Source organism: Alosa pseudoharengus, unplaced genomic scaffold (genome assembly GCF_046254945.1).
Source record: "Alosa pseudoharengus isolate Yale_2024_CS ecotype anadromous, Long Island Sound unplaced genomic scaffold, YU_APseudo_1.1 YU_APseudo_1.1_scf_7, whole genome shotgun sequence".
NCBI lineage: Eukaryota > Metazoa > Chordata > Actinopteri > Clupeiformes > Clupeidae > Alosa > Alosa pseudoharengus.
Window position 1 is genome coordinate 11,111,859 of NW_027468859.1, and position 10,021 is coordinate 11,121,879.

The 10,021-nt window shown below is 42.6% G+C and overlaps 1 long non-coding RNA gene across 1 annotated transcript; it reads right to left on the reverse strand.

Moving 5' to 3' along the window:
• Nucleotides 1-1,289: 1,289 nt before the first annotated feature.
• LOC143110101 (uncharacterized) lies at nucleotides 1,290-2,419 on the reverse strand. Its single transcript, XR_012984063.1, has 2 exons — nucleotides 2,017-2,419; nucleotides 1,290-1,403 (listed from the first exon to the last, which is right to left on the reverse strand). It is a non-coding gene; the product is annotated as an uncharacterized LOC143110101 (long non-coding RNA).
• Nucleotides 2,420-10,021: the final 7,602 nt, after the last annotated feature.

Sequence of the window (10,021 nt, forward strand, 5' to 3'; positions counted from 1 at the left end):
TGGCAGGCTGTATTGAAAAGATGGCTATATAATTGGCACATACGGTAGGCTATGTGCAGTATAGAACTTTTGACGTAAGTGACAGTCTTACAAATTAAGTAGCAGTGCTTAACTTTGTCAGTGTTGCATGCATGAAGAGACATTGTAAAAAAGATTTAATTAAAACATTTAATTAACAAATATTTGATAACCAAATAAACAGAGCTGATAGTTCAAGAGGTGAACATCATTCAGGAGAATGCCACTCTAGTCATTGCTTTACCTGTTCTCACACATTGAGCACTGGCATAGGTCTGTACATGGCAGATCTTTTGCATGTACATCTACCCTTAGTACATTTTTTTTGTAAGTGCCAGTACAGCCTCTGGACCTGGTGGCAGTGACATCCACTACACTTCGTAGCCATCTCCAGCCAACTTACACCCATGGCTTCGGCGGTGTACTGCAACCTGATCACTTGCCCGCTGAATATGTTTGTGCAAGCAGTCTTTATTTGGAGGTAAGTCCCTCTCTGAACATTTTCCTGCCTTAAAAAGTTTGGCCCTTGCAATGTTCAGTTATTTACAGTCTTCCTGTTCATACAGGTGAAGCCCGTCAGTGTTTAACAAAGGTCTGAAGATGGGGGTGAAGCTAACTCCTAGGTCTTGGAACAGACGCAAGTACTCTACAAACTAGTTTCTTAAAGCAACACCAAAGAGTTTTTTTGTACCTTAATATAATGCAACACTGTAAACAAACACCTGTGTCCAACGTGAAATGTGGAATATTTGGGTAATTTTTAGGCTTTTGAACTCTTTACTCAACTTGATGGAAAAAAAGGCTGTAGGCTAAATTAAACAAGTATGGGTGTAGAAGTAACGTTTACAGCATAATGTATGATGGTTGTTCTGTTTCTTTGAACTAACACTAATAAACGTTTTCCATACATTTTGGAATTTGTATTTCGTGCAAGTTTTATACATCCATCACGTCATGAAAAAGTCAGGTAGTAGGCTCTTTAGGCACATGGTACCTACATCATCTACAACCATGAACTGCTGCATGCCTGTAGTGGAAGTTGATAATAAGCCAATAATACCAAATATCAATAAGCCCATTTACAGCTTTAAATTGGGATAAATTCATTCAGTGTTTCTCTGGAAAGACCTTGCCTGTAAAGAGTGTTGTTGCAGAAGAGGCAGTGCAGAGATTTAATTTGAACAGCCAGGAATCAACTGCTATTCCAGACAACAGTGGCTACCACAGAGACTGCTACTGCCATTTCACAAATAAAACCAAGATACAAAGACTAGAGCCCAAAAGTGGAGAGATTTATTGAAAGAAAATGTAACCAAAGTTTGCTATCAAAGATAAAACATTAAAATGAATGTTTGTGTTAACGTCAATGTTGAATTCAACTTGCCCTGTAAATGAGAAAATAAATGGCAATTAGTGGCAAATCTCATATTAGGGGACATTTTAAAGCAACACTAAAGCACTTTTCTTCTATTTGCTTTGCAAATAACAATGTCCACAGACACGGTAGAGTATGTTGCATGATTTTATGAAAGTATGATGTATTGCGACATTCCGAAGCAAGTCAAATTTGTTTCTTTTCATGCATGCAACACTGACATAAGGTTTAGCACTGCTACTTGATTTGTAACAGTCACTTACGTCAAAAGTTCTATACCGCACATATAGCCTACCGCATGTGGCAAGTAAATAGCCATCTTGTCAATACAGCCTGCCAATTTTAAGGAAGTTAACAGACACTGTAACAAAATGGATCGTTCTGTGTTAACAACAACTGCATTTTAAAGTAATCGCAGACGTCTTGTACACGGAGGAGTTCAAAATCAATGTACCTAAAGACAGTTTTAGCTCGACAAGCTAGCAACAAGCATAAGCCTACCAAGAAGGCAAACCTTAATTAACCAAGATTGCCGTTACATTGACAAAACACATTTGACCATCGCTGTCTACGAAACCAACATGGGATAAATATATAATATAGGACCTATCAAAGATACTTACCCCACAAAACCAATCCTCTTTGGCGATGTCCATGCTCAGGTAGCCATGTCGGACGGCTGCTAAAAAAGTTTGTATGTTGTTGTCCAACAGCTGATTCGTATAGCCAAATCTGATAGGCTTGTCATATTCGTATGTCAGTATCGTACTATGCTATTGGTAGATTGACATGGGCGACCACAGCGTTCGCCTGAACCACTAAGACTTAATAAAACTAATATTTCAAGTTTCTGCGTCACGAACGTCAGTGGCAACAAGTGGCATATCGCTTAAAATAAATGTATCCTACTGAATAGTAAAAAAACAAGTAGTCCATCTCTCGTTTTTCAAAATTGAACAGATATGCGGCTTCGGCCCACCGCCTACAAACAATATATTCTAATCCATAATAATGATTGAAAAAATATTTTGCCTCATGATTGCTCATAAACTCATCATAAAATCAAATGACTGCAGGTCCGCTTCCTGTCACCATAGCAGCAACTAGCTATCTGAACGAGGTCTTGGTGAGGTGTGGAGTTGAGCGATTGACAGCAAGCCATGAAACGTTTCCAGAGTGGAAGTGATAAAAGAAAAAGAAAAAGGGAGGAGGAAGAATTTAGAAAGAAATTGCCTAAATTAACATACTTCTTCCAGTCGAAGAATTCTTCCACGGAAGAAAGTAATTTGGATAGCTCTTGCACTAGGCCTAAATATCTTCTACTGATGATGATGATGATGATTAATGTTGATCTAAGTGAAACAGTCGTGAGGGACAAGATCACTGTCACTGCCGAAGTCCGCACTGGTGCTGTTGGTGCTGCTACGGACAGCATTTCAGTAGCAGAAGCTTTGGGTGCAAACGAAACCAGTAGCCTACGTGAGTAGCCCTAACACGATACAGTTATCATTGACGACCCTGCGTTATGGCCAGACACCGTAAGAGATGCAGCGAGTTGAAATCGTTAAAAAATGCCCTGTGCAAATTAAGAACTTTGAATTCCCCAAAAATGCAGATAAACCACCCAGAAGATTCACGGTTGAACATTATTACATGACCATGAAAAATGGAGAAAAAATAAACAGAAAATGGCTAGTTTATTCGGTCAGTGCAGACGCTGTTTATTGTTTTGGATGTCGGCTTTTTGGAAGATCGAACACCTCACTTAGTTCGCACGCACACACTCACTCTCACTCTCTCTCTCTCTCTCTCTCTCCCTCTCTTCTACACATAGCCTACACAGACAGACTCTCATACATAGCTACATAGAGTATATTCACACACAGAGACCCCAAACCCCTAGCCTACACTCTCTCTCTCTTTCATACACACACACACACTCACACCATTCATAATTGTAATACTTTCAAAGGTTTTTACTAATGTTTTTTGATTGTCATCTATGGCAATAAATATTTGTTGTATACTCAATATGCCTCAGCGTCCCATTATTACAGGGGCTCGGAGGGGCCTCGGGATCCTTTGCCTTGGGCCTCAAAGTGTCCAGGTCCGCCCCTGACTACGATTTTGAGAATTAGACAGGAGGACAATTGAACAGAAATTATTTCCATTTAATGCAACTAGCCTTACCTGTTGAGAGTAAAATAATTGTACATGAGCATTAGGCCTATGTGAAGTGGTTAGTTTTAGGATGGCATTTACATTATTCTTATTCATTAAGCTTATTCTATCATATAGGAACATGGCATGATTTCATATTTTTTGGATGAATAAGCTTTATTCCTTTTTTGTATTTATAGTCTATTGGAATATCTAGTGTTTCCCAAACTCACAGTTTGCTATTTACATTGAAAAAATCTCACAGCAGCAAGATGATTTTAAGATATAAATCAAAGGGTTATCACTGTGTATCCCCCATCCGTCTCCTTCAAAAAATACCTACCTAAATGTATGCCTATAGCCTATGTGTGCTAACCTGACCCTAGCCAGATGAATTTTGTTCCGCTTAGCTCCGCCTAGCTTCACTCACATCCATCTGGGACAGAGGAGGCTCCTTCATTGAGGAAAGGGAGGAACACCCTCCCTAAAATTTCAGAGAAAAATAAAAAATATATAAAGTGAATTACTAATCTGATAAATTACTGTTAATATTACTATTTTTAACACTTTGAATGAACAAAATCGTTCCCCTAGGTCAAAATGCCAACAGCACCCCCTATCGCTATTGAAAATTACTGTATGGAGGAGCTTCCTCCTCAAGCCCCTCATTGAAGTCCATTATAAACGCCTCGGGCCCCAGCGGCTCGTGAATCACGTCGTTTTCAATGGCCAAGGGAGGAAGCTCCTCCGTACAGTAATTTTCAATTGCGATAGGGGGTGCTGTTTTTAGCGGCAACGGTTCAAGAACGTTATCTGCAGTCTACGAATCTTATGTTGAACGGAAAGCTTGTTTTTTGCTCGTGAAATAAACAGTACAATGGAATCAGAGGACAATCTCAAATCTTTTATACATTCAAATACACTGTGAATACACTGATGTATGATGAATGTTTATCAAAGCAGGAAGACCAGCTCCAAAAATTAATATTCCAAAACAAGACGGTAAGGCTAGTGTAGGCTACTGAATGCTACATAGTCAGACAAATAGGCTACTAATGGCTAACTGGTAACGTTAGCACAGAAAACAATCAGCCATAGCCTACTGCTGACCTGTCACATACGTGGACAGTTCACTTGGTGATAAAACATTTTTGGATAGTTATGTGTTGTTATAATCATCCAAGTTATGCTTTCATAAATTCCCACTTAGCTATTACAACCTGTCTTTAAATTATAGCGATTTGGCTTTAAAAACAATAGCATGTTACAAAAAGCCACATTTAAGGTCTATTTTTAATGGTAAATAGTTACATGGTTCTATAAAACAAGTGTCTATTTTTATTATTATAGACTTTTCTGCCAATATATTACACTGAGCAAAACCTCCAGACTTTCCGTAATTTTTCACATCTGGAAAACAGTATTTCATAACTAGACCTACATATCTTCCCTGACTTCCCAGACCTAAATTTACATTTATTTACATTTACATTTATTAATTTAGCACTATTATCCAAAGTGACTTATATATTTAAATTATATTACAAAGTCCATTGTCCCTGGACGAATTTGGGGTTAAGTGCCTTGCTCAAATGCACAATGGTTGAAGCCAAGAATTGAACCCACAACTTTTCTGGCTGCTGCATGCTTGCCTAGCTCCTTAGATCAGACCCCCCCCCCCTGCTACATAGTACATACTGCTGCCATAAATGTGTCTGGATAGGCGGCCTACATACTCTATTGTTCACATATGCCACCAACACCATCACAACCTCACATTTGCCACTAACGCCAATCAAGCAGACATTCCTTCCTCCGTTATTTTTTTAACCACCAGCCGCCACTGATCTGGGACCTCTTCCATTGAGAGTGATTTCTGCAACCGACTTTATGGTTCCGCCAATCAGGACGCAGGGCGGGAGTTTCATAGATGTGACGTAGTGGAGAAGCGACCGTGAGACTGTTATCAGCGTCACGGGTTGGCTTCGATGTGAGTGGTTGAAGTAGCACGTCAATAGATGACGGACAAGTGGCTTATTCAATCATATGCAAGCATTTTTTGATTAGGCCCAGCCTTCTGAAACACCATTCCAATGGATCGGTTCCAGATAGATGAGTGGAGCTAGGCGGAGCGAAATTCATCTGGCTAGGGTCAGGTTATATATGTGCACCCATATAGCTTGAATACTGATTATTTTATAGTCTGTTGGTCACCTGCGGTTACGAGTCCTAAAAAAAATATTTGAATGATATTCGGGTCATTTGCTGGGCAGGTCAGTTAAAATTAATTAAACTTTTTTTTTTTTTAAATATCACGAGAAGGCTAACATCAATATATAACTCATAATTGCTTTTGAAAGATAGCATTGGCTAAAAGACTTCAATCGATGCAGCATAAACTTGCCACATAAGTTGCAACCTGTGATAGAAAGATGAAGATGGAGACGGTAGAGAAGGTAGAGACGCGGGAATTTAACACTCCTGGGCTTCCATACTCTTGCCTACCTTTGGTGCTTTCAGCATTTTGAAAGAAAAATGTAGGATGTAAAGTAGGATGAGGAAACTATTGAGCTAGGATTAAAACTTCTCCAAATGTCCAACAGATTTAAATCTTTCATAAACTGTTGGCTCAGTTTTCCTGAAGAGTAGCCTACTGTCAATGCCTGTTGAATAAAATTTCACTGGGTCCAAAGTGTAATTCTTTCACACAAACATATGGTCATTTGTGGGCGTTTGAGGGCATTTTTTTGGCGGTAACCAGGAGGGTTATAAAAATATATTGTCATGTTTAGTTGTATCATGAAAACACCGTTTTCATAGCCATCCATGTGTGTTCGTGTCACGGGGGGGCTGGGTGCATGTAATATTGTGTATATTGTGAACTGTGTGTGATAGGAAATATTCATTGTTGACAATGGGGATTTGGGACATTTATTTTGATGGACTACTTCGTAACTGACTTATTATGCCATTATGCATGGGACGGTCTCAGTCGCTTGGACTGGCAGTGTGCGTGTTTGTGTAACAGTTTTGCTCATTTAAGCACACGGAGATATCAGCCGGTAATGGCTAATTTGGAGCTGCAGGTGTGGGCAATCACTGGTGGTTGGTTGCGCTCGCAATTGGGACTGCACCGGGAGGAATAAGAGCCGTGTGTGAGATTCGGAGAGGTGTTATTAGAATAAGGGGGGGTAGGTTTGTGACTTAGAAAGTGGGGGCTCATGGGAAGTGGGTATGTGCGTGAACGTAAATGGAAGTGGAGGAGAAACAACGTGTTGTATGAAAGTTAGAGAAGTGTGTGTGATGTTAGTAAAATGCGGGAGAACTGTTTATAAAAGTCTCCAAGTTGCATGGAAAGTGTCTCATTAAAACTGCATACTGAGACATCAAGCCTCCTTCGTTTCATCACCAATATAATCAGTAGGAAAACCTGTGTTGGACGATTACCTCGCGAGCTGCTGGCAAGTGGAGTTAATAATGAGCCAGCCGGCACTCGCGGTCCAGAGAGAGAGAGAGAGAGAGAGAAAGGTAACACTGGGGGCTCAGTCCGGATTCCTACTACCTTTTGGTGAGTGAGACGTGAGGATTAAGTTTACAGCCAGAGTTTACCCACACTAATTTGGAGGTATGCAGTATAACGCTTCATGTAAATGAACCGCGACCACCCGCGAGAGAAATGTCATGAATGATTACGAAAAGGCACCAGGGAATCTGACAACGTATTTCAACGAATCTATGTGTTTAACTCCTCTTGAAATGAGCCAGTCGTCATCTTTGGAGCCACAAGTGTCTAAGAATGTTGGGCAAATTGGCGCGAGCTGCTTTGGTTGTGCTAGCCAGCCCTGTCAGTTTATATGCATGACAAGGCAAAAGGCTACATGTTCTAATGACAGTGAGAGTGCTTTAACCCACGAATTACCTACACCATTGTCAAATACAAATCCCTTTTTGGCGGATATAGTGAATGAAATGGTGAGGAGGGGAGAGGTGGAAGATTCCCATATGTTGCTTAAGCATGCGGAAATCACACAAGCAGATATCAAGACTGATGTACCATTATGTGTTTGTCCAGCCAATGGCATGCCCAGAACAGCTCACATTAACCCCTTCATGCCTGATCCTCGTAGCATTTGCGCTAAAAGCACACCAATAAGAACTAACCCATTCACAGCATCATTAATTGAGTCTCCACAGCTTACCACGCCAGGGGTTTCCAGTGAACGTTGTGTTTGTGCACACCAGACCCACAGTGCAGCCTTGTTTGACAGGCCCTCAAGTCAGCAGCGTGAGGTTATGGGAGAGCAGCAATCAGGACATCCACCACCAAGGCGTAGTAGACCCCGTGCACAGAGATGGTGTCATCAGTCTACGCACTATGATCAGTCATCTGAGAGCGAGGATGAGGTTAGTCAACATGAGCGTATTCCTACTTTAAAGCCGGGTCAGTATGATGGTACTACACCATGGAGAGAATTTTTCCATCGTTTTAAAAGTTGTGCATTAGCCAACCACTGGTCAGAACAAACAATGGCCATTCAGTTAAAATTCTCACTAGTGGGGGCTGCAGGTAGCATTGTAAACCGGAACCCGAGGTCAGCAGGATGGGGCTATCATCGTATTGTGGAGGAGCTGGAAATGGCCTACGGCCCCACCTCGCAGCACGCAGCTGCTGTGGGCATTGAGCTAAGGCAGCGGGTACGTAAGCCAGGTGAGGCCTTATATAGCCTGAGAGATGACATCTATGATAAAATCTCTATAGTTTATGCAGACAAGACAGAGGCAGAACAAGATGCTCTTGCAGTAGAAGTGTTCACCAACGCAGTAGGGGATGTGGGAATGGTGCAAAAACTTCTTGAAAAGCGACCAGGCACCTTGGCTCAGGCCTATGTGATTGCCCATCGTTATGAGACTACCAAAAAGGCAGCTGAAAATGTGACTCGCCTGATGACAGCAGGTGCATGCAATACAGCCACCCATAGACCTACAACTGCCGCCATATTAGCATGCGACGGAGGAGAGTTTGAGGATGATGCACCTGCTGAAAACATAGCAGAGCCAACTTCCCGACCGCAAAATATCCGTAATAGACTGGCGAAGCCAGGTAAACGTGGAAGCATCAATTGGGCAGAAGTGCGCTGTCATAATTGCTCCGGCCTGGGACACATGAAACGGAACTGCCCCAGCCCTAAAGGCCTGATTACAACAGCACCCGGCATTTCAGCACCTCATCAGGCTGAGAAGGGAAACTCTCAAAGCGTGTTGCATGTTAAAGCTCAAGGCGAAGAGATGAGCATTCATGTATTGATACACAACAATGAGGTCTGCGCACTCTTGGATACAGGGCCAAGGAGGAATGTTCTGCCTGCAGCCCACTACTCTGCTTTGGATCCAGACATAAGACCTCCTCTACAACCATCTATGGTACAGTCACTGCAGGGGATTGGACCGGAGAAGGTACCTGTGCTAGGGGAATCACATCTTCCTGTGCAAGTGGGGAGCCGAACAGTGAGTGTTAACTTAATTGTTGCCAACATAGCAGATACAGACGCTATCCTGGGCAACCCCTTTTTGGAACAGGCTCGTGCGAGACTGGACTTTGGACAGAGGAAAATCATGCTGTTTGGCGAGCAAATACCATTCTTCCACCCCAACAACCGGCCAAGGGCACACATTGCCCGTGTTGCTCGCACCACCATCTTAGGACCGGGCCAGGAATTCATTATACCAGGAGGTGAAATTCTCCTAAGCCCCACAAAGAGATTTGTGGAGAAGCATCAGGTGTTGGTCGCACGGATTGTCATGGAAACTGGGCCTAACAGGTGCATTCCCATTTGAGTGTACAACCCAGGGAGCACAACAGTCACGGTGAAAATAGGAGCAGTAGTGGGACTTCTCCATCCAGCTGACGTGGTTCACGGTGCCACCACCAACATAATTCCACCCGCTGAAGCTCAAAGTCAGATAATACCAATCTCCTATTGTGATGGTCCGCAAAAAGGATGGGTCCTACCGTCTTTGTGTGGATTATCGGGCCTTAAATGAGAACACCATCAAAGATGCGTATCCCCTGCCCCGTATACAGGACACCTTGGACACCCTATCAGGTGTGCGGTGGTTTAGCACACTTGATTTAGCTTCAGGATATTGGCAGGTTGAATTCATCCCAAGGGCTCGAAGGGCAGCAGCATTCTGTACAAGGAAGGGGCTGTTTGAGTGGAACGTCATGCCTTTTGGGCTATGCAACACGCCAGCCACGTTCCAGCGATTAATGGATCGTGTGCTGGCAGGGCTGCAGTGGGAAACCTGCCTTGTGTACCTGGACGACATCATTGTCCTGGGAAGAGATGTCCCGGTGATGCTCCATCGCCTCCAACAGGTCTTTGACCGGCTCCGGCAGGCAAACCTTAAGCTCAAACCGTCCAAGTGCCACCTGTTCAAATGTGAGGTTGCTTACCTGGGGCATATTGT